Below are 25,817 nucleotides of genomic sequence, written 5' to 3'. Positions count from 1 at the left end.
CCTATCAGTTTCAACATGATGAAACCCTCTGCCTCGAAATCATTAATACCACGAATACACAGCATCCCATAATACTAAATGCTATTTACAGGCCACCAAACCTAAATGTTTATGATAAAATTCTTACACGAACTCAATTGCTGGCTTTCAAGCCAAGAAATATGCTCAACCGAACACCTAATGATAATTGGCGACATAAACATAAATATTGCAAATGAAAACCAGAACAACACTGTACAATACCTAGACACACTATCAATGTATAATCTAATACCAATAATAACATCATGTACTAGAGAAGAAATATTCGGAAATACTATCACTGCCTCCTGTCTAGATCATATAAACGTCCGAGCACCACCAAATAGTTACACTGCATCAGTCATAAAGTGCAAAGTAGCAGACCATTACTTCACTGCTCTAAATCTGCACACCAAGACAATATCCCTGCAATGTCTAACAGAAGAAAAGCGACAGAAAACAATAATAAACGAAGAAATAGTCAACCACGAAATAAGAAAAACAAACTAGAAACACCTGACATCAGATTCAGCAGATATCTTATACAACAACATTAAACTCACACTGGAGGAAATATATAAGCTACAAAGAAAATCCGAATTCGTTCAAAAACAACACAAAATCCTTGGATAACACAAAACTTAATCCTAGAAATACACACAAAAGACACTTTATGGAAAGAATTAAAGCGATATCCAAATAACACACCTTTAAAAATTGAATATAAGATAACAAGGAATCGCCTTACAACACAAATCAGAAATGCAAAAAGAAGCTACTACAGAGACAAACTAACCTCCGCACAAAACAACATGAAACAAACTTGGCATCTGATTAATGAGATGCTAGATTCTGTTCCCAACACCACTGCCTCCGAAACCATAAAACACAGCTTCATGAAAGACGCAAAACCTATCCAACAACTAGCAAATGACTTTAACCAATACTTTGCAGACTCCATCCAAGAACTTCACAGAAATATTCCCCCAATCACAAAACAAGACCTTCCACTTCAATCGCGATCAAAACAGACATTATGGTTCCCGACCATAAAAGAAGCAGACCTTCTCTCTGCAATTCATTATATCAAACCAAACAAAGGCCCAGGAATAGATGGTATCAGACCTAAAGATATAAAGCAACATGCAACTAGTTTAAGTCCTATTCTACTAAAACTAATAAATAAAATATTTAAAAGAGGACAGAATCCAAATATGCTAAAGACCGCCATAATTACACCCATATACAAACAAGGAAAAAGAAATTTAATCAGCAATTACAGACCCATAGCAACATTACCAATTATCAATCAAATTATGGAGGAGATCATACTGAAGAAACTCACAGCATGCACTGAGATCTTTCATATTATCCCCAAAACACAATATGGTTTTCAGAAAAATAAGGGAACAACATCTCTCTTGGAAGACTTTACAGAATATACTGAATAGATGATCATTGTACATATGTAAATATTTGAAAGAACAATAAAAATTATTATTATTATTATTATTATTATTGTTGTTGTTATTATTATTATTATACGAGATTTCCAAGCAGTCAAGGACTGATCGAGGGAGGCTGTAAATTACCTATCCCAGCTACCATACCTTCCCTTAAATTCATTTACACTAAATGCGCTCACTACCCCTAAGGGCAAATTATTCCACTCACTCACTGCTCTCTGGGAGAAAAACCTAGCTCTTACCCCTTTCGTGACTGATAACAACCTTAACTTCCATGGATGCCCCGAGTTCTCTCCCCGCCTTCCATATAACGAAAACTTTAATCATTTAAAATGTCATAACACCCATTCAAAAATTTATAGACCTCTATTATCACCCCTCTTTCTCCTATTAATCAGAGTCTGAAATCCACATACCTGCAATCTGTCCTCATAATCTAAATCCCATAATCCGGATATAATCTTTGTAACTGTTCTTTGCACCCTTTCTACTGCTTCTTTATCCCCTTGGAACCTGGGAGACCAAATCTGCGCACAGTAATCCAGGTGTGTTCTTATCAAAGCCTTATGAAGAGGCAAAATTACTTCCTTATCCTTACATGTCAAAGTTCGCTTCAACATAGCAATTATCATCTCAGTAGTATTTCCAACTTTTGCTATGTTACTTTTAAACGTTAAATTCAATACACCAAGATCCCTTGCCTCTTCAGTTTCTTGTAGCATAACTCCGCTAATATAATATGCTGCTGGAACTCTAATCACGCCAAAGTGCATAACTTTATACTTCTAACATTAAAATGATAGCCATTTTGGTTTGTCCAGATTTCCATTCTATTCAAATCATTTTGTAATTGCTGAATATCAGAAGCGTCCCTGATTGCCCTGCCTATCTTCGCATCATCAGCAAACAATTGCACATCTGATGATAGATCCTGCTTAATGTCATTAATGTATAGATTGAACAATAATGGTCCAAGAACTGACCCTGAAGTACACCACTGGTTACCTTTAATCTGGCAGATTCACACCCACTGTATACCACTTTTTGATATCTGTCTGTCAACCATCCCCTGATCCAAGTCAATAGATTATATTCCAATCCCATATTCTCCAGTTTACGCAACAGCCTGTCGTGTGGTATCCTATTAAATGTCTTAGAAAAATCCAACGTTATCATAGTGTTTCCATTCCCTTTATCCAACTCGGCCGTAACATTTTTATAAAATATGAGCAAATTGCTAAAACATGACCTTCCTTTTGCAAATCCATGCTGTTCCCTGCAGAGTATAGAATGCTTGTCTACCCATTTCTGAATGTGGGTTCTTACCAACTTCTCTAAAATCTTCGCTACCACAACAGAGTTACTAATCGGTCGGTAGTCAGACACATCAGCTTTTGCACCACTCTTGTGCAATCGAACTATCATACATACCTTCCATTCCTATGGTATCATTCCTGAGCTGAGACTCAAGTTATACAAATGTGTGAAAGGCCTAGCCAATTCAGCTGAATATTCCTTTAGCAGACGGGTTGATATTCCATCAGTTCCTATTGGAAAATTCTTATCCAAGTTATGCAAGAGCTATTCGACCTCATTTCCATGAACCTCTAACTCTTCATCCAACGTAGAAGTTACACGGTGCACCATGCTATATAAAACTGGTTAATATATCTTAGCAAAGTAAGCACTTATTAACTGAACAATCTCCTTAGTTTCCGACACTCGTGTACCATCTGCATTCAATAAGGTTATTCTTTCACATTCATTCTTTCTTTTGCTTGCGGCATAAGGATAAAATTCTTTTGGATTGATTATAGCTTGCATGGCCAAACTAAAATTTTTCATTCTCCGTTTCAGCTTTTCTCACAATACTCGTTACTGTTCTGGCCTGAGCTTTTTATATTTCCTAACTCCTCTCACTCTTATTCTCATGATATTCTTTTCCCATCATCTCCTTCTTGTGGATCTCTTGCTTAATAAGGCTGCACATCCATTTCACTCCTGACCTATTTGTTCATCGAACACTGGGGATACATTTGGATACAAGCATTTTTGCGTTGCGGACATTTTTTCCATTCAGTAACTGATAACATGGGACCAAAGATAGTATTTTTCTAAATTTATCACAATTTCCTGCTTTGCAGTTCAGCATGCAACCTATTTTAATCGGAGCGTCAATAAAAGTAGATACTTCCCAAGAAAGAAAGAACAGCATGATCACTTTCACCAATTGGTGGTAAAATAGCAATGTTCTTGACAGAGATCCCTTCTGAAGCTATGAGCAAATCCAACACTCTGTGACCTCTAGTTCCTTCTTTCACATCCTGCTTGAGAAAGTTGTCTCGCAACAATTCAATAAATTCCTGTTCTTCCTTATCATGAGATTTCACTTCTACCCAATCAATGTTTGGAAAATTAAAGTCACCCATAATGATCATTCGCTTGGTACCCATAAGGCTAAATTGGTGATGCATTTCTTCGTCCCCTACAACTGAGCCGCCAGGTCTGTATCAACACCCCACCATATATTTCATTCTATTAACCTCCGCTTCACACCAAATAGACTCAAACTCATCGCTGCATGGGACATTATTACCCTCATTGTTTTCTTGTATTTCTTCACTGATTGGTGTTAAGTCATTTGATATCATTAGCAGCACTCCTCCCCCTCTGCTATCTCTTCTGTCATTTCTAAAAATAGTATATCCATTACACTCGATTGCACTTACTGTATCTGATTCTGATAGTCAGGATTCACTAATGCCAACAATCTTAGGCCACATCGTATTCAATAAAGCAACAAACTCAACCCCTTTGTTTCCAATGCTGCTGGCATTTGTGTATAGACATAACAAATTACGACCTAGCCTATTCTTATAATTAGATATGCATTCTATTTGGTCTTGTTCTAGAATTTTCTCTTTAATCTCCCCAGACATACTTAAAAGGTCAAACCCTTTTGATTTAAATGTTCCTCGATTATTCAGAATAGCATTCGTAGCTTAGCTTTCAGCAGAAAGACAAGATGCTGGAAACAATGAAGAAAGTAGAAAACGCGGAAGAACTGAAAGCAGAACAAAATGGCGAGGAACTAGAGGAAATGAAAGATCAATAACTCTCTCAAAATCGAAGCGCACACTTTTTTTTCTTTAGGCAGTTGTGTAACGCCCGCAAGTAACGCTGCACATTTATCGTACCAACCTTATTCCTTCAGTGCGAAATATCATTCACTGTCTTGAGTGATCTAGGACATTTGCATTTAATCTTAACTGATGTAGTAAAAAACTTACTTTCCGCGTGTGATGAAGTGTGTATCGCACTGACTACACGAATCGTTAATTCATTTACAATAACTTAAATAGCAAATGTTTAAGTTGTGTATGTGCATAAACTGAAGCTAAGTTACGCTTTTGGCTTTCATTGCGTAACGTTCAAATTACTTAACCGAAATGCTACAAGTTGCATTTGGAAATAAACACCTGAATCCTACGACAAAAAATCAATTTGCCTTTCACATTCATTCTTATTTAGAAGATCTCTACTTATACTTGTGTGAGTACTTGCACTTTTGTGAATTTTTAGCAAGCACCAGTAATTATACGGGTCTTTTCTTTCTTTAAGAATAATTTGATGTTACCTTAACTGAACTGATATGCTTAAATAAATATTTTCCTTTGCTTTATGATTATTTGAAGCATTTGTTGATAGCGTTATTGGTGATCATCTTCTTCACCGGAGATGTCATCATACGCATGGATTTCTGATTATTTTTTCTCGAATATATTGCGAGCTTGTCTTAGAAATCAACTTCCGTGCATTTACTGAAAGCAGTTCAGTACATTATCGGGTGTGGTGTGACCCGAAACAAGTAATCAAAAGAGCTTTGTTGATTCTGTTGTATATTTCCATATTTAATTTACCATCTTTGCTAAAAATCTTGCCTAAGTAGCTGAAATGTTTCACTTGTTTTATAAGTTCTCATTCACAATGCAGATGATATTTTCAATGCTTTTGCTTATTTTCATTGTATTAAATTGAATAAGCTATACGTTATTCAATTTAGTCAGGGAATCATGCAGACTCAAATAAAGACTAGGTATTGCTTAATATAATGTGCCACTGACACCATAAAACTGTAGAGTTCTGAATAGCTTCTATCTTGGCACCTTCATCATCATCATCATCATGAACCATGGACTCACTGCCAGTTGATGTCCGATGACACCTTCCCTGTCTTCTTCCACCTTTCTTTGTCCAATGCACAGTGTCGCAGTTTCTGTTCATCCATTCCACACCAGCCCTTTATGTCGTCTAACCCATTCTCTGTATCCTCTACCTCTTCTCTTTACGCAATCCTTAATACCAAACATAAATGTCTTTATCTTCCGGTCCTTATCATTCTACAGATGTGTCCAAATAATTGCAGCGTATAGAACCAAATAGATTCTCTTTTGGTTCTATCTTCTGATAGATCTCTTCATTTGTGATTTTCTGTAGCCATCCTATTCTTAGAATCTTCTTGTAACAAGTTCTTTTAAATGCCAAAATTCTTTTTCTTTGTTCCTTATTTATGAAAACTTGTGGTATGCCTTTTCCAGATCTACAAAACTTAAATACAGATCTTCGTTATGTTCCCAAGAATTTTCAACCATTTATCATAAAGTGAAAATCTGACACTCACAGCCTCAATGTATCCTGAATCCAGCTTGTTCTTCACCAAGCTTCTCTTCCACATCCGTCACCAATTCTGCATTTTCTCAACTGTTTCTCAAATTTACTTCCATAAATCTTACCAGGAAATCTCATTAGAGAAATACCTCCGTAATTCTCACATTTAGATATAATTCCCCTTTTTATATATGAGTAAAAAACAAGCTCTACTTTCAATCATCTGGAAATCGTCCCTCTGTCTAGGCCTTCTGAACTACGCAGTGCAGCCACTGTAACACTTTTATACTTCCATACTTCAGCATTTCGGGTCGAATATCATTTGGTACAGCTACCACATTTATGGTTCATGATGGCTTGTACTGATTCAAGTAAGGACATGTATTCCTGACTGCATGCTGTTGAGTGTTTTTTACCATTGTGCTTTCACTGATTGTTTCATTTAGCAATTTTTCGAAGTAATTACTCCATACTTCAAGCATATCTTTTTCTCCAATTTTCATGTTAACTTTATCATCTATAATTCCTTTTACAGCACTCTTTCCTCCATTTATGAATTTCTTCAACAACCTCCAGAATATCTTGCACCTTCTTGATATATATTTTCTAAGTTCTTACCAAAGCACTCCCATGACTTTTGTTTAGCTACTTTTACACAGTGTTTAGCTTTCTTGCATTTGTCTCTGTATTCTTTAAGAGCAAAGGTTGACTTATTTGTCAATACCTTTTGATATGACTTCTACATTTCCTTCGCCGCTTGTTTTACTTCCTGAGTCCACAACGAAGTTCTGATTTTTCTATCCTTGCAGTCAACCTCGCCACATGCCTCTCTGGCTGATTCAATCAATATTTTCTTGAGTATTTTCCAGTGAATCTTTAAGGTTTGGTTCCTGTTCTCAAAGTCTATAATTTTTTATTCAATAAAGTCCGTGTATTTTAGTTCCCATCTGAGAGCTTCTCAACTTTTATTCGCTTTAAAACTTTATTAAATGTTCTTTTCAATATGAAATTCAAATTTATCCTCCTTCTCAAGACTAAATGGTGATCACATCCAATTTCAAATCCTCTGTACACGCTAATGTCGTGCACCAGGAAGAAAACATCACTTTCAACAATAATATAGTCAATGAGACTTTTCGTATTTTTGCCTCTTCTCTCCATGTGAATTTGTGCACAGTTTTATGTTGGAACATCGTGTTAGTAATAACCAGTCCATGTCCTGAGCAGAACTCCAACAGGTATTTGACATTATTATTAGCTTAGCTCCTTTCTGCAAATTTTCCCAAATATATTTGTATGTATGACAATCATTTCCTGCTCTGGTATTTAGATCTCTAACAGAGACCAACTTTTCCTTTTTCATTGTGTCAGTTGCTTTTTCTAAAGCCTCAAAAAATTCCTCCACTTTACCTTAGTAGAACCTTCTGTGGGACCATAGACACAAATAAGTCTCATTGTCCAATTCCCCATTCTGATATTTGCCCACATCACTCTACTTGAGACTGCCTGCCATTCAAGTAGACTAGCCTCGTATTTTGTGTTGAATGCTATGGCTACTCCTTCTTTTCGTTGATTGTCATTGCCGGAATATAATATTTTGTATTGATTGCTTAGAAAGATCTCACCAGTTTGTTTCTTTTTTTGTTTCAGTCACCCCTATTATATCGATATGGTACTTGTCCAATGCCTCAGCTAGCTCCATTTCTTTGGTATTCAGGCTTTTTATGTTGATAGTATCGATCTTGAATTCTGATGATGTTGAATTGGGGTGTGTTTTTGGATTTGTTCCAGTAGCTGAGTTTTCGCTGTTCACCCGGATTCCTTGACGTAAACAACGGGATCTTGTTAAATCGGGCGACGCCCCAGCAGGCATGATATCCTGTAATATTCTTTTATATTTTGGGTTTAGCCAATAAGAATACAATTTGCCAACCCATCCTCGTTTGTTTATTTTCCAGGTTGATACCTAGCGGGGTGCCTCACGAGATGCAATTTATATATATATTCGAAGATTGAGTGAATATTCTTGAAGATAATGGATTTTATATTTTTCGGAGCAATATCAGAATATATTCTGTATTTTAGAAATCCTTGTAATTAAATTGCACTAAATTATAATTTACTTTCATAACATAGCATTAAAAAAATCGTCGATAACTTCTGTTAATTCCAACACTTGCTTTCATTATCACAGTGAAAACTTGGCTAGTGTAGCTTCTATCTGTACCAACTAGATAATAAAGTGTGGCTTTAAGTTTTCGGAGAAAGCAAATATTAGTACACTCTGTATTGGCACTGTACGCAGAACCTATATTATAGAAAATAATATAATGATATCAGCGATTAAATCTAAAAGGAGTGAACTCCGAACAAGCTGTCAATTTATTCACACATTCACACATATATTATATTTTCTTACGAAAGCGATAAAATAAAGTCCCAGAAATCATTAATCAACAGCACCAAGTATGCCGAAAAAAATGAAACTTACCTGAAATATTCTGCTAAAAATTGCAATTTCACAAGTAGACAATCCTTTTATCAGGAAAGGTGTGGCTTTTCATCAGACTCTGAAGGAGTGGTGCGATATTTGCAGTGTTTAAACCAAATCGTAATCACAACACAATTTTGAGGTCCAAAATGAATTTCTGGACCTTCTTACCCAAATCGTATTCGTATAAAGGATCCAATTATTATTGTAAAGTTGCTTTTGTTTAGTGCAGGTTGCGGGCAGAATGGCCATTTTCGGGTTATTGTGATTCGCTAACTGGAATCAAGAGGTTTCATGATTCCAGCTGATCACGGACTGGGTTCAGTCGAAAAATAAAACATTTCAAGCATGGCTTCATTCACTTATTTTAATATTTAAAACAATATATAAAAATTGCGGAAAGAAAAATTCATGCCACATGCAGATAAAAAAAAAAAAAGAATTTATCTTCAGTGAAAAACCAGTCGAATATTCCAGTCGGTCTACTTTTAAACAAAAGGTCGTCGTCGATACTGATTAAAACTTGGCGCTATGTTTTTAATATTCATAACTTCAAGATCATCGTTTTCTCGCGGTGCTGGAAAATACTAATAACCGAAGTGCAAGTTTTCTTTTCTTCTTTTGTTTTCGAACGAAGCCTTACTTTTTACAATCAATAAGAATGAAATAATTTATTTTGCAATATAAGTTTCATTTACAACATCTGATTTAAGCGGCGAAAAGACGAAAGATAAATGCCTTGTCTTTCCTTTATTCTGCACTTGAATTATTTTTATTTAACTACACAATGTATAAAACTAGGCATTGTATAATTCGAGTCTGAGTGAGCAGTCGCTTAAACATGCATTTCGATGAGAGCTGTTGGAGATAACTGACAAAGGTGACTAAAGCTTTCGATGTGAGCATCGTTTTAGGGCAGAATAAAATAATATTTCATTTCAGGATGCGATGAAAACTGCTTATGTATCACTTACCTACCAATTTTGGTTGCAGTTGTATAATCCAGTGTGGGTGTGGGTGTGTTTCGAAACTAGAGTCTTTTTTTGCGCATGAAACAATACTTCTTCTATACTTACAATAATGAACCACCGGTAGATGTTTTGAATAGATAAGGAGTATTTCAATTTAAGAGAAACCCATGATGTAAATCATAGAATATTCGTTATCTTAGTTTAGAAGAGGGGATGTTTGTAATGGTCTGTGTGAAACGATTTTAGTTATCCGTTGTAAAATCACACGCGCACTTCGCAAACCAGTTTTGCATTCGCCAGATTTTTTTCCTGAGCTCACTGTAGTTTTAATCGATTCTGAGAAAGAGCCAATCGTTCCGACATGCGGTGAAAGCATACCTCGTTAGCTCGCATATCGCCATCTAGGATTTACCCGTCTATAAAGTTAGTTTTCTTTTCCCGGATTTATCTTAATTCTTAACTAAAGTACTAGAAATGTGAAAAAAAAGAGAGAGCATTTCTTACTTACAGAGAATATTCTTGAAAAGACGCACTGTAAAATACACCGTAAAGAAGAAGACAGCTGTGGCTTCAAAGTGCGTTGCGTTTTTTCTTGGACCTTGAGGGAAGAAACGCATTATGAGGACACACGTGACTGAGCTCTCAGACAAGCTAACGAGCTCTCAGTTAGAGCTTTCTTTGTGCAAGAGAATACGCCTTATCTAGGAATTGTAACCCAATCAGGAAAGAGTATATTTTCTAAATATACTCTTTCCTGATTGTGTGACACTATTACGAAATATTTTTTATTTTGTTTTCTCCAATAATCATACTGTAATTAAAATGCATTTTGTTTCTCATTTTTCTCAGTCGTTTTTTAATATTAATCATGTAGAAGTTTGAAAATTGCATTAGATTAAATTGGTCTAAAATTCTTTTCAAAATACAATTTTTGTTATGCATTTTTTATCCATATCTGCTGTTTGCATTATGCGTAAGTATACTAATGAGAATACAGGTATATTATGTACCTGTATTCTCATTAGTATACCTGTACATAATATACAGGTTACATGCCTCTTCGTTTCACAATATTGCATATGTAAATATAAACTGTACATTTGATAACATTTTAATATAACATTACTGTTTCACAAATTCTGTATTTATGTTGCTTTTTACATTATATTTACATATTTTATTCAGTTCTATACATTTTGCTTTCTCCTACAAAATTTTCCGCTGATCATCGCAAAATATATCAGGCGCTGATCAGCGCCTCCGCAGCGCAATTGGAAGAACGACGGTACATTGCGCCCTTCGATTGGAATAGGCCTAAGTTCGATTCTCGTCGCGACGGGAGGAATCTTTATGCGGACTTTTTCAATTGAAGGTGACTTAGCCGATGTCATACGAAGGTAGCAAGGTTTTTTCTCCCGGAAACTCGGGTTTTTCATCCCGCATACATACAAATCGGCCCTTCAGAACACACGCAATTTACAGACAAAACTTACTAGTTGTGGTGGTGTTGGAGGTGGGCGGTAGATGGCGTTGATGGAGATGATTCGTAGTAGCGGTTAGGTGTAGAGACAGTTGTAGATGTCCTCCCGCGATGAGTCTTCGGACTCCTTGGAGGTATCAGGAATAATAATAATAATAATAATATCTTTCCGTGTACTCTATTGTGCTACAGTATAAATGTAAGGGATCAATAATCCTACCAAGATGTTGAGTATTACTTAATTTAATAAGAACAATTTAATGATAAAAGCCTAATAATTATTTTGCTTTTGAATACTTATTGAATATATATATATATATATATAATATTCATCAAAGCTTGATTTGCTTCCTCAGTCTTAAGAAAGGGCTGGTTATATTCCACTAATTCGAGCCCTACCCAAGGGCCTATGATTTTTGGAAATACTTTCTGCAAATGAAAGCTGTGCCAAACATAGCGGCCTTTTGCAGCTGCCCGATTTTTAATCCATCTAACTAGAGGTCTTCTAGATGCTTTTTTCAATGTTTTAGGAATGGCGCCTGAAGCACCTATTATTATGGGAACAACTTTCGCTTTCTTTTGCCAGATTCGTTCAACTTCGACTTGCAACTCGCGATACTTTGTAATTTTTTCAGTTTCTTTGTCGTCAATCCGATTATCTCTTGGTACTAATATTTCGATAAACCGAACACCCTTGTTTTCAGTTTTTTTTTTCTCAACCACTGTGATATCGGGTGTATTACATTCCAAGCTTTTGTCAGTCTGGATTTTGAAATCCCAGAGTATTTTAGCTTTTTTATTTTCAATCACTTTCTGGTAAACTTTATGCTTCCAATAGTCATTAGATACTTTAAACGGGTACTTTTTACATAAATGCCAATGAATTATCTTAGCTACGTTATTATGCATTTTATGGTACTCAATACTGTCTTCTGGAATTTTTTGTGTTTTTGCCTTCATAACATTGGTTTTAATGGCTGCACTTGTGCTGCAAAAATGACTGATTCTGTGTCTTTCTTTAATGCCCCAATTCTCAACCATTACCAGGTGACCTTGCAGTCAGCACTGTCTATGCTGTGAAGGTATTTTCCATGCTATGCCTTATTTTTTTATCTTTCAGTTCTCACTTTTACTTGGTTGGTTTTGTATTCCAATTTTATCTCCATGGGTTTAAATAAACCCTCTTTCTTTACCTCATTTAGAACTTTTGCCAATGTTTGCTGGAGATAATCATTCAGATTTCGTTTTCTTCTTCAATAACTTGCTTTGCTTGTAATAATCCTCTACCTCTTTTTTGCGGATAGATAGAGCATATCAGTGTCACTGCGAAGATTGAGGGCATGGTGCATTGTCATTAATTTTCTAGTTTTTCTGCCTAAATCCTCCACCTCTAGCTGGGTCCATTCAACAATGCCTGCTGAATATCTGTGAACAGGTATGGTCCATGTGTTAATTGATTTTATCAAATTTCCATCATTAAACATTGCCTTAAGGAGTTTCCTTAGTCGTATTATATATTCTGCTCTAGTTTTTTCTTTAATCTTATTGTGCAGAATTTCTGATGCTTCTAAAATTCCAAAATATTTGTAGTTGTCTTCGAAGTTTATTGCTTTGATTTTTTCACCATCGAGTAGCTCGATTTCGTTCAGATCTTTAAAGTTTCCTCTTGTTATTCCAGCAGTTGCACATTTGTCTTCGCCAAAATCCATTGATATATATTGACTGAATATGTGCACAGTATTAAGCAGTGATGCGAGTTCATTCTCTGATTTTGCGTACAATTTTTGATCGTCCATGTATAAAAGGTGAGATATCTTTGCACTTTTTTGCGCAGTTTGATAACCATGAGTATTTTTATTTAAAAATCTAGTTAAGGGGATCAATGTCAAGATAAACAATAGAAGAAATAATGAGTCTCCTTGAAAGCCCTTTTTATGTTTACCTCTCAAATTTCTTCTCTATTCAAAACCAACGTTGTTTTCCAATTTTTCATGCTGGATTGCAAATTGTTTTTTATGTTTTCGCTAATACCAAATAGCTCTATTCATTTTAAAATCCATCTCTGCAGTACTAAATCAAACGCTTTTTTATAACATTGTGTGGGGGGAATGAGTGGGTGGGGGCGTGCGTCATCATCATCATCATCAGTGGGTGTCATCATCATCATCATCATCATCATCATCAGTGGCTTTTATCAGGCACTTAACCGCCCAAAGCCTGCTAAGTATCCTTGGATAAGGTGTTGACTCCTATAATTCTAACTACTAACTATTCTTTTCTGTAAATTGCGTGTGCTCTACTAGCCGGTAGATTGCAAGTTCGCATCCTTCCCTAGGCATCGATGTTTGTCAATTCTTGCGGCAGATATGAATTTCGCCACTAGTGTCAGATCATCGCCGTGCTTATTGAAGCAATGTAATTGCATGACAAAGTTCCATGTTTTGTCAGTTTAGGGCAGGGTGTCAAAAACAGGAACAACCAAGTTTCATTGTCCAATTCCTCATTATGCATAGTGCTTACATAGTTGTACTGAAACTGCCTATTAATATCATGCAATCGGTGTTTGGTATTTGGAATTGAATACTATCGCTACTCCTTCCTTTTATTCATCACCATTGCCCGTATATAACAATCTCTATTTATGAGTATTATTTAGCAGGACCTCAGCTTCTTAGTTTCCATCTTCTGAGTAACATGAATTTTATCCATCTGGTATTTTATTCTGGCAGTTGGACTTCCTTTTCGTGATGATGTACCGATCTACAATTCTGCTAACGTTCAGATTGTCCATACGTTTCCATTGTTATTCTGTAAATACAGTACTGTGCGCACATTCAAAACTCGTTTTTCACATATCAGTTATTTCGAAGTGAATTAGAAATAAACCAAATGAAATCGCATTATGTATACAAGATAATTATGGAAGTATTCAGGAGTTATTCGCAATTAATAATGGAAGAGCGGTAAGGCTTTATTTCTGCGATGTAAAATTACACAGATAAAAATGGATACCAGATAAAACATGATTTCATAGCCCAATGGTTGTAGGAATTATGAAAGGCTCGTGAGTGCATCTAAGAGCTTACGAGAATACAATCCTCGAGTTGCCTTAGCTTGCACTACTTGAAAGCCATGAGCTCTGCTCGAAGCGTCCATCTATTCGGCTTTTTATTAGTGCATTTTATAAAGTCACTGGTCCGACAGCTGTTTCGTACTAGTTGATTCTCTTCAGAAACCTCCCGCACATAAACAGGTCTTGGGCGAGTTATTGAGCATCCGTGGTTTAGTTCCGTTGAGGTGGTTGGTCTGTATTAGGGCTGCAACGGTCGATAATTTTCCCTGGAATATGAGCAGTTCTGTTCTGTGGTAGGGTGAGCCTGTCACTGAGCAGAGCCGATGCTGAGTTAATTATCCTTCAGTTCGCTTATTGTTGTGTGATCTGAGGAATCGTGCAAGTTTTTGGAGAGACAACCCCTGCACATAAACAGGCCTGTTCTCTGAAGAGAATCAACCCGTTCAAACACCTGTCAGGTCAGTGAAACCTTTACCAAATGCCCTAATAAAAGGCGAATATATGAACGCTTGGACAGCGTTCATGTTTCCTTTTACGCAGTGCAAGCTAACGCAACTCAGAGATGCTGAGGATTGTATTTTCGTAAGCTCTCACCTTATCTTAATAAAGTTTAATAGTTTCTACAAACATTCGGCTTTGAAATAATGTTTGAAATATGTTTACTAACTTGGGATTATTGATTATAAAATTAATATCGAATATATCATAACATTATTTTTATATTATAAAAATAAGTTATAACAATTCAGACCAATATAGCAAAATATCTGCAACTACTAGATAATTGCCGTATTCTAGTGGTCAATAACCATAATTATTACAATAAATTTTTCCCGCATGGTTCTAAAACTGTATCGCTATTATCATTGTATAGAAATTCAATAATACATGCTAGTAGATAACCGGTCATTTGAAACCAGATCAAAATGTAGATAAATATAAATGATGTCTTTGAGATGAAGTCGATAAGTGCCGTCATTGAGCGGAAGTAGATTAGTGACGTCATTGAGGTGAAGTAGATAATTGACGTCATTGAGGTGAAGTAGATAAGTGACATTATTTTTGAGATGTTGTCTCGTGCCGATATTGTAGTGGGCAACTGTGACGTCATTTGCATCAGGGATGTATTGTGTGAGCGTTTGTAGAGTATGGAATCTTTGGAATATACCAGTTGACATATTTCGCTATGATGTCACGTTATGTCTTTGGTTGGAGTATGGAATTATGGGTACTTTTTAGCGTATGTAATTCGGGGTGATGGTTAGAGTATGGAATCCTAGGAATTTCCCTGGATTTTTCCCTGTGACGTCACAGAGAAATGTTTTCCCCCTGGATGGGGGGAAACATTCCTCTATGACGTCACGTTGTATCTTTTGGTTCGAGTGTGGAATTCTGGGTATTGGTCAGAGGGTGGAATTTTGGGATGTACCCTGATGCCGCCATTTGTCAGTGACGTGAGATGAACTTTTGGTTCGAGTTTGGCATTATGGGTAATTATTAGAAATTGGAATTCTGGGAGGATATTTGGTCAAGTGTTGGGTCCTTGGCTCGATTGTGGAACTATGGGAGAATATTTGTTTATAGGTAGAAGCACGAGTTTTCCAATATGAGTGTATGGTATTTCATTCTTAATTTTTACTATGGGAAGGTTTATTTTAGAGTCAAAAAATGCACCAGCAGTGATAATTTCTTTACATTCACGTCTTCTAGTCATTAGATAGCAGTTAGACATTTTCTAAAATAATTAACTTCTGAATATCCGTGGTGTCCTCCTCCCTCACCTCACACAACACAAACATATACTCACATTTTTTACGTTTTGCTGTCAACGAGTAGCAGTAGACATTTTTCTAAAATAATCAAATACTGAATATCAGTTTTCCCCGTTTTTGCATGCATAGTTAACCAGAAATCTGTATGTTTCCACTAATCTTATATATATACATAACTATATATATAACTATATACATAACATAAGTGCTTCTATACCTGTTGTAACATTTTAAAAAGTTCATTAGTTTTTTCCTGATTAAATGCTAACTTTATTACAAATTCTAACCAGAATAACTGAGCAAAAATAAAAAGAAATATTTTGTGTGAATTCCCAATGACTTCAAAATTAGATGTGGTCTTACTTAAACATGGAGAACACATCAACAACACCAAAATTTGTTCATTTAAGTTTACAAAGAGACAGTTCGTTTGACTGAAATATTATTTACAATATTGTATTTTTCTGAATCTAACATACGAAATATGGTTTTTTCTGACATCACCAATTCCCATGGTTTTTTCTTGTTGTAACATTTCACTGATGAGATATCCGATTGGTTATTTTGGATACACCTTCCCATAGGAGAATACATATTTCACAGCACACAACATGAGCAGTAGTACTATAAAAATAATCAGCTGGCATTTTTGCGACGGTTGTTGTTGATTTTCTCCTGCAAAGAAAAAATCCTATTGCTAGTGATCGCAACGTTAGCAGATTACTATAATCCTAATACAGTAGATAGTTTTGACAGTCTCAAACCTTTACAGAAACATACCAAATTACCACATGAAACAGTGAAAATTTGGTCAGCAACACAGCCTAGTTGTGTGAGACATAAACCAATTGGAAGAACATTTAAAGGCAATCAAATCAAAGTCACGACACTTTTACACACTTCTCAATGGCCGATATGGCGTCCCATGCAAGAGAATGAAGGAGTGTGTTTCCTTCTTGTTTGAATTGAATGTTTTTCCCAATTTGCATGGGTTTGAACACTAAAGAAATCAACAGACGCAGTTATTAATGCTTTCGAGTCTATTTTTAAATAAGTGGCGTGTTACATAAACAAAGATCAAAGAAAAGAATTTTGCATAAGAAAGTTCATGCATTATTTAAGAACCATAATATGTATTTCTACACGACCAGGAGCAAAATGAAAGCATCCATTGCAGAAAGATTTTTCAGAACATTGAAAACAAAGATCTTCGAATAGATGACATATACTAAACGTACAAGTTATACGAAAGTATTTCTGACCCTTTTACGTACTTATAATCTTACTCCACATCGCACGATCAGTATGGCTCCTTCAGAAGTTAACATTCACTAGGAGATTAGTGTTCGGAAATATTTGTATGGAACCCAAGAGGAACCTACCAATTTCACATAGGTGATAGTGTGGGTTTATGCAATGATATCTACAAATTTAGAAAAGGGTTCTGGGGTCTGGAGACGATAATTGTTCACAAGTTATTAATAAAAACCCAGTAATATATATAGTCCGCGGTCAAAACGGGTAGATAGCTGAGGAAACTTTCTATGAACCCAACTGCAAAAGGCTGATATAACCAATGAACTTCCTAAAGACGTGTATCTAATTGAACGAGTTATTAGGCAGCGAAAGCACAAAGGAAAGCTTCAGTATTTTGTTAAGTGGCTTGGTTATCCCTCCTCATATAATTCTTGATCTCGTAGTGAAGGTGTTTTACTTAACCCTTCCCAGTAATGCCAGTATGAAGATGTTTCCTACTAACACCCAAATGAAATTTCAAGTAGAATTACCACACGGGATGAGACTTAATGGTAACTGGAAAGTTGAGCTTGCCGAAATTCTTCTTCCTGGAAAATTTAATAACATCTATCCGGTCGGTTACGATGAGTTTCATATGATATGAGTAGGTGGAGTCAATATCATCGACGACAACATCAGAGGAAATAATGTTTTCGAAAAGTCTAAAGAACGATTTTACCAAGTGTACAAGATTCCCCATGGCATTTACAAATCACCCTCTGAACCTCTTCAAGCTGTGTTTGATGTGAGTTCTGTGATTATCAGAAAAAAGAACCCAAACAACACCATTTCTCTGACAGTCCCAAAAGATTGTTACTTTTTGTTTTCCAAGGAGTCCCCAGGGTTGGGCCTTCTGCTGGGTTTTAATCAGATTGGTATAAGGCATAATTAGTGAAAGGCACAATCACTGGGAAATATCCGATTGATATAAAGAGGGATGTAGCCACATATTTTATTTATTCCGATTTAATCCAAGAGCCGATAGTTGGTGATACATGTGCACACCAAGTGTTCCTTTGTTTATGATCACCCTGATTATTATCCGTTACGAGCGCAAGCATATCACTCAATCAGCATTGAAATTCGTTCTGACAGTGGCGAATTATTTCACTTTCGTCGTGGTAAGACAATAGTTAAATTACACTTCTGGTTGTAATAAATTGGTAGTCCCGCAAGTATTTGCGGGACTACCAATACAGTGTGGGTATGGATTAGGTAGTATTTTCAGAAGTGCCTTCTCCTTTTTAAGTCCACTTTTACAACTGGCAGCTCAATTTGTCAGTCATCAAACCTTAAAAGCCGGTCAGCAAATGATAGGAGATGTATTTTAAGGGGTGGCTCTACGTCACGCCTTCATGCAGCATCAAAACCTGGGAAAACCATTGCTGATAAATCTCAGACTCGATTACTTCAGAGAGGTCAAGGAATCGAGAAGAGGAAGACGGATAATAAAAAGCGCATTTGAGATGATATCTATTGCTGAGGATATGATTTCAGAGTTAGATTTTTTTCCCCACGCTCAGGTCACCTTTTGTACGGAAAGAAATTCTTATGTCACATACCGACCAATATTGAGTATTGATAGTGGAGTTCCCGTGGAATTTTGCATACCAGGTACGTCTGAAGAATACCTGGATTTGGGAAAAACCATATCTATGCATCCGTGTGTGGATCACTGACATCGATGGTAAACCTACTGAAGATTCTTCAGCTGGTGTCGTGAACAATTTTCTTCATTACCTGTTCAGTCAAATTGACTTTTTCCTCCAACACAAACTAGCGAATGTGGCATCAGACACATATCTTATAGTGCTTACATTGAAAAGCTGCTAAATTATGGTAGAGATGCTAAAAGCAGTCAACTGACAAGCGAGCTATTTGTTAAAGATGACGTGGTTAATGTTAGCGATATGTTTACAACAAACCTGAATTACCAAATCAAAATATGTCGAGATGGTTGGGAAAATACACTGATATCAAGCATCAAGACCGGTCCTTGATTAGATATGATTGGAGAGGCTACACGTTTTGTCTGCAAAGTCAAAATAAACCCAAAGATTCAACTGGCTCAACTGTCTGTGTTAGACAAGTCAAAAATAATGTATCCTATCAATCGAGTGCAAGTGTCTTATTTTTCGATTCCCAAGGGTATGTCAGATACCACAGGAGACAACCTGTATATAGGTGAAATACCATTTAGATTAATTATTGGACTGGTCACTAGTGATGGGTTTAATGGCGCTTTTAACAGAAATCAATTTAATTTTCATCATTTCAATCTGAACTATCTCGTTTTGATAGCTGATGGTATTCAATATCACTTGCAACCATTGACTCCGAACTACGAAGAAGGGCATTACAGCAGATGCTTCATGTCACTGTTCACATCGCTCGGCAAGTGGAACAGAGACTGTGCTAATGATATTTCTTATGACGAATTCGTAAGGGAAGCGTTCTCTATGGATTTGACCTATCGCCAGATAGGTCAAATATAATCAAAATACTGTTACTCCATATGTCAGCCTGTTAAGAACAGGAAGTGAGTGCCTCGAAGTTACATTTTCTCAACCTCTTCCTGAAAATATCACAGTGGTTCATTATGCAGAATTTGAATGCACGTTATCCATTACAAAGGGTCGTTCTATGATACTGGACTATGAACACTGAACAACTAGTAAGCATACTAGGGTTAGAACCCAGCACAAGAAAAGTGGCTTTAGGAGTTTCTGCTCATGATGAATTGCCACTTCATCCTATCAGACAACAACAGCCGATGTTCATCATGAACACAGATCCTACCTGATTGCCAGGTCAACATTGCCAAGCTATCCATATCAAAGATAAACATGGCGATTTGTTCGATGGCTTCGGTCGTCCACCCTAAAACGACATTGCTAACTTTCTGAATTTCAACACTAATATATGGCATTATAATAGAGCACCTGTACAAGCTAAGGAATCTGTCGTATGTTGTTTGCACTTTGTATATTTTTTAATATTAATATGATGTGGAGTTTCTATGCGAAATATCATTATCAAATGCTATTCGAATTATTTGTTTTTAATTTATGTTGTTGTCACCTATGCTGTAAACAGATCATTTACTGAAAGTAAAAAAATATTTAACATTTTTTTTTTCACTTACCATTTTTATCACACCAGTTTCTTATTCCCACGCAGTTTTCGGGGAGAAAAAAAATGAAATTGGCATTGGTTCTTCGACCTCTCCTGTGAATGGGGTGTTGAATGGAAACGTCTTCCTCATTGGCTGTGACCGATGATGCAAGATGGGAAAGGGAGGGGGTATTCTGTTTGTACACTGTGGGACACGGGTACTTTTTTTCCAAATGTGACTGCTGCGGCTCCTGTTGCTCTCCTTCTGTGTGAGCCAGTTGGTTTTGCAAGCCTAAATAGTTCTGCAGAACACTTAAATATGCTTCGACCTTTTCATCTGGATTGTCATTAGCCTTTTTTAAAATGGTGCTCATTTCATCATCTATATTGTACAACTCACACTGCTCTGGTGGTTGTAGAAGTGTAAATGTTTTAAACACAACATTCATTTTCTAATAAGTGAACTCAATAAATCCTGATGGGAACATTGGGAACATAAAAATGGGAGCAGTGTTCCACCGTGCTGTAAAACCAGTTTTCTTCGAGTAGTGAATGGAACAGATTTGTTGCTTGGGCTCTTTTTTTTTCCTTCATAGGCACAGCTTTTGGTGATTACTTAGTAAAATATTGCCAGAAGTAACATTTGTGCTGATTTCACAAACCGTTGTGATTTTGCAGAAGGTGCAGTGTTTTAGAGCGTCATTTACCTGTTTGGCAGAGGAATGAGATAAGTACTTGATGGGATAAGCATATCGTTTGAGTCAAACAACCATTCTGGTAAACACACTATGTTGGGTTCTTCTCCAGCAAAATTCGTGAGGGAAAGCTTAAAATATCTGGTGTTTCCTGTCTAAAGTCTAAAATTAAATACGAGTGGTATAAATGTCTACTAGTACCCCACAAGCGCTCTGGAGACACTTGAACAGCAAGATGAGAAATTTGTAATGAGTCTCGACGATTTTTAAATGCAATAACATAGTGTCTATTGACAGAAATTGCCCGAAAATGTGTTCCTTGACAGAATGAATTTTGTGTCAGCAGAATGATTCTGAGGTTCAGACGATGTGAACCTTTTATGAAAACATCATAAACTGGAGCTAGTTCTAGCACTAGCTAGTGTCGCTTATGAGACAGCGGAACCAAGAATCGCGAGAAGTGCAGTCAGACTCTTATTAATCTTATGTTTTCTAGCGTGTAGGTACGTATTCACTCATTAATATGAAAAATTTGTATGTTTTCTCGGCTGAACTCCACTTTATGGTGATCGTAATTTTTGCGAAGGTTACTCCTTTATTTTCAAGTTGCAGTCGATAGTTTGAGCAATCGAATTTTGTTATTTCATCAATTTATAGTTATATCGTTACAAATTGTGCATTTAGGTGTTATGTATTCATAAAAGTTAGACTAAAATAAATAATAATTATCTTTAATTACTATTATTAAATTATGTTACGTTAATTATTTAGTACTTATGCATTGACGTGGGGCCACCCGATTTTTCATGATTGTTTAATTTCTTTTTTATTATACGTTTTCTATTATATTTTTATTAATTTGCTAAATATTATATTACTAACATAACTGAATCTGTTTTATAAACTAATTTTCTTTGCCCTTTAATTTAACCTTTTTTTTTAAAAAAACAACTAATACCTTTAATGATAGTGTTGCACATATTAAGTATTTTTATTGTGTCAAGACTAATTTAATTTGAGTTACGCGGCAACTACTGTTAGCTAACCTACGTGAAAATATATTCCCACTTTCAATTCGATATATTGATAGTTTGTTCTGAATGGTGACTATTACAATTATTAGACTAATTTTGATTTATCATCTTTTTTACATTTTCTATTACAATGCTAGTTTACTAGGGAATTATATAGAGCAAATCTGTTTTTCCGTTTCCTTCCTTGTCCAATAGTATCCTATGTTTACATCGCGCAATAATGCTCTGGCGATGTCAACAACGACCACCATATACTGGAGTTGTTCCGTTTTCTCTCTCTCCCCCCGTTTTCCCATGTATTTCTTTTGTTTTTCTTCATGTTTTTTGCTTAACTTTTATTAGACTAATTTTGATTTATCATCTTTTTTACATTTTTTATTTTATAGAAATTTCTAACCGTTAAAATTTAGAAATTTTTGAAGAGAAAAAATCCAGACAATTCTGAAGAGGCTAGTGATGAAGAATTAGAATCTCATAGCGAATTCCTCACAAACACAAAAACGAATACGCTCGTCTTTACAATGGAAATTACTTATCAGTGGGATTTCATTAACTTTTGATCCAGATTGTCCTCTTCCACTGTGTCTCGTCTGTGGCAAACAACTTTCAAATACAACAATGGTTCCAGCAAAATTGAAAATTGTTTGCCACAGACGAGAAATTTGCCACAAAATCACAATGATATGGAAAATAAACGCTATTGCAATTTCGAAAGAACCAGAGTGCAGTTTTCGTGAATAAATTCAGTGTCAGTGAAAAGGCTCAGGAAGCAACTTATTTGGTAGCAGAAATTATTGCACAGAAAAGGAAACGTCATACAGTTGGTGAGAACCTATTAATGCCAGCATGTAAAATTATAGTGGGTAAAATGCTGGGACAAGATGCAGTACGAGAAATTGAAAATTTTTCACTTTCAAACAGTACGATAAGTATACGTATCCATGATATGTCAAATGATGTCGAGGAGGTTTTGTGTGATAAACTGAAAAATAGCAGTTTTTCTATCTGAGTTAACGAGTCATCAGTTCTTACCAATAAATGTCACATTGCAGCTTTTGTAAGATTTGTTAATGAGGGTGAAATTCAAGAAACCTTTCTCTGTTGAAACGAATTACCAAAGACAAGCAGAGGAATACATATATTCAATATTTATCCTCGTACCTGAAAACAAAAGGTCTTTCTTGGAAGAACAATATTGGCATCTGTACTGATAGTGCTCCATCCATGGTTGTCTCCATAATAAGTTTTGTTTCTCATGTAAAAAAAAAACAAATTCTGATGTTGTCTCACCACACTGTTTTATTCACAGAGAAGTGAATAAAACAGTGTGGTGAGATGTAAGATCATCTCCAAGAGATGTAAAATCTCTTGGAGATGAACTGAAAAACGTTTTCGATGATTCCACAGAAATGGTTAACTTCATTTAACAAAGGTGAGTACAATGTTTAAACATCTGTGTGAAAATCTCGACAAAGAGCATATAAATCTTCTGCTCTATACAGAAATCCGGTGGCTAAGTAGATGAAAAGTTCTAAATATGTTGTTTGAGCTAAAAGATGAATTGCAAAAATATTTTCAAGAAAACAATAAACAAGATTTTGCCAAGTGTTTTGAAGATCAAAAGTGGATGCAGATGCTAGCCTATTTAGCCGACATTTTTCATTACGTTAATATGCTACACAAGTCACTGCAAGTCCCTGGAGAAAATATATTAACTTCAAGTGACAAGATTCTTGGATTTAAAAGAAGGCTGAATCTTTGGAAAAATCATGTTGTAAAAGGGAATTTTGATATGTTTCAATTAATCGTGGAGCTTAAAAGTAAAGAAGGATATCATCAAATTTCAAGTCTTATAGCAACCCACCTGGAAGAACTGATGATAAATTTCGAACATTATTTTCCTTCCTTTCCAAAACAAATGTCTGATTGGGTGAGAGATCCATACTCGGAATCTTCTGCTCATCCTGAGAACTTGATTTTAAGTGAATAGGAAGAACTTTGTGGGCTGCAATCTGGTCGTACATTCAAGACGAGATTTACTGACCTATTCCTGGACAAGTTCTGGATTTCTGTTAAAGAAGAGTATCGTACTATTCATAGGAAAGCAAGAAATATATTGCTGCAATTTTCAACGTCTTACATGTGTGAGCAAGCTTTTTCTTGTTTGACAAATATTAAGAGCAAATACAGAAATCGTCTCCTTTCTGTTGAAGATGAAATCCGTGTTTGTTTATCTAAAATCCGATCACGAATTAAGTATTTGTGTACCAAAAGACAAGCACAGGTTTCCCATTAAAAAATTGAACTTTATTATTCATATTTGTGTCAAAACGAACAATTCTTTGGCATATATGTTTGTTTATATGACATTTTACTTTGATTTATCTAATTATTTTGAAAATTAGCACTTATTATTTGTTTTCCTAATGATCTTTAAATTCATAAATAATAAAGAAAGATACTAACAATGATATGTAATAATTATTATGTAGGGGTTCCTATAACATGGATATTGATTCAAGGGTTCTGCAAGGGCAAAAAGTTTGAGAAACGCTGCCTTTGAGGTACAATAATATATCAAAAACTGTCAGGAAATATGATGTTTAATGGGTCGTAATAGATAGCAAATATCATCGATCCATCACTAGACGAGGTTGAACATTTTTTGCAAAAAGATATTCCAAACAATTTCAAAATTAAATATTCTTCCAGCACACAAGACAGAAATCGTCTTGTGTATTGTGCTGTATTGTTACACAAAAAACAGTGAGTGATGGATTTTTATTATTAATCTCATTCAAAAATGTTAAGAGTGTAAACAAAAAATGTTTTGCAAAAAGATATTCCAAACAATTTCAAAATTAAATATTCTTCCAGCACACAAGGCAGAAATCGTCTTGTGTGCTGGAAGAATAGCACCAGCAGTAATTATTTCTTTACATTCACGTCTTCCTGTCATTAGGTAGCACTTAGTTATTAATTAGTTAATTATTTTAGACATAATTTAAAATAATTAACTACTGGATAACAGTGGTGTTCCACCCTCACCCAACACAATCACACACACATACACTCACATTCGTTTTTACGTTTTCTTGTGAATAGGTAGCAGTAGACATTTTTATAAAATAATCCATTATTGGAATATCAGTTTTTCCCATTTTTGCATGCAGAATTAACCATAAATCTATATGTTTATAATTATCTTTTATATATATACATAACTCATGCAAATGTTTTGATTTCTCTATAATGAACAAGTGCTTCTATGTCATGTTTAACATCTTAAAAAGTTCATTACTTTTTAATAATTGAGCAAAAAATTTTTTGCTCAATTATTAAAGTTAACATTTATTTAGAGGAAAAAAAGTAATGAACTTTTTAAGATGTTAAACATGACATAGAAGCACTTGTTCATTATAGAGAAATCAAAACATTTGCATGACTTTTATGTATATATATATAAGATAATTATAAACATATAGATTTATGGTTAATTCTGCATGCAAAAATGGGAAAAACTGATATTCCAATAATGGATTATTTTATAAAAATGTCTACTGCTACCTATTCACAAGAAAACGTAAAAACGAATGTGAGTGTATGTGTGTGTGATTATGTTGGGTGAGGGTGGAACACCACTGTTATCCAGTAGTTAATTATTTTAAATTATGTCTAAAATAATTAACTAATTAATAACTAAGTGCTACCTAATGACAGGAAGACGTGAATGTAA

At 35.4% G+C, this 25,817-nt stretch overlaps 1 protein-coding gene across 2 annotated transcripts in view; it reads right to left on the bottom strand.

Moving 5' to 3' along the window:
- Nucleotides 1-10,256, bottom strand: part of LOC150106965 (alpha-tocopherol transfer protein-like) — a 42,566-nt gene extending 32,310 nt beyond the window's left edge. For both annotated transcript variants that reach the window (XM_090392848.1, XM_090392849.1), the window contains exon 1: nt 10,126-10,256. The gene's annotated coding sequence lies outside the window, so the exon portion shown is untranslated. The remainder of the gene's footprint in view (nt 1-10,125) is intronic.
- Nucleotides 10,257-25,817: the final 15,561 nt, after the last annotated feature.

The sequence above is a fragment of the Typopeltis vanoorti genome, chromosome 5 (genome assembly GCF_054136105.1).
Source record: "Typopeltis vanoorti isolate ZY-2024b chromosome 5, IOZ_Tvanoo_1.0, whole genome shotgun sequence".
Taxonomy (NCBI): Eukaryota; Metazoa; Arthropoda; class Arachnida; order Uropygi; family Thelyphonidae; genus Typopeltis; species Typopeltis vanoorti.
Note: the sequence above shows the minus strand (reverse complement) of the source record. Positions and strands in the feature narration are given on the sequence as shown.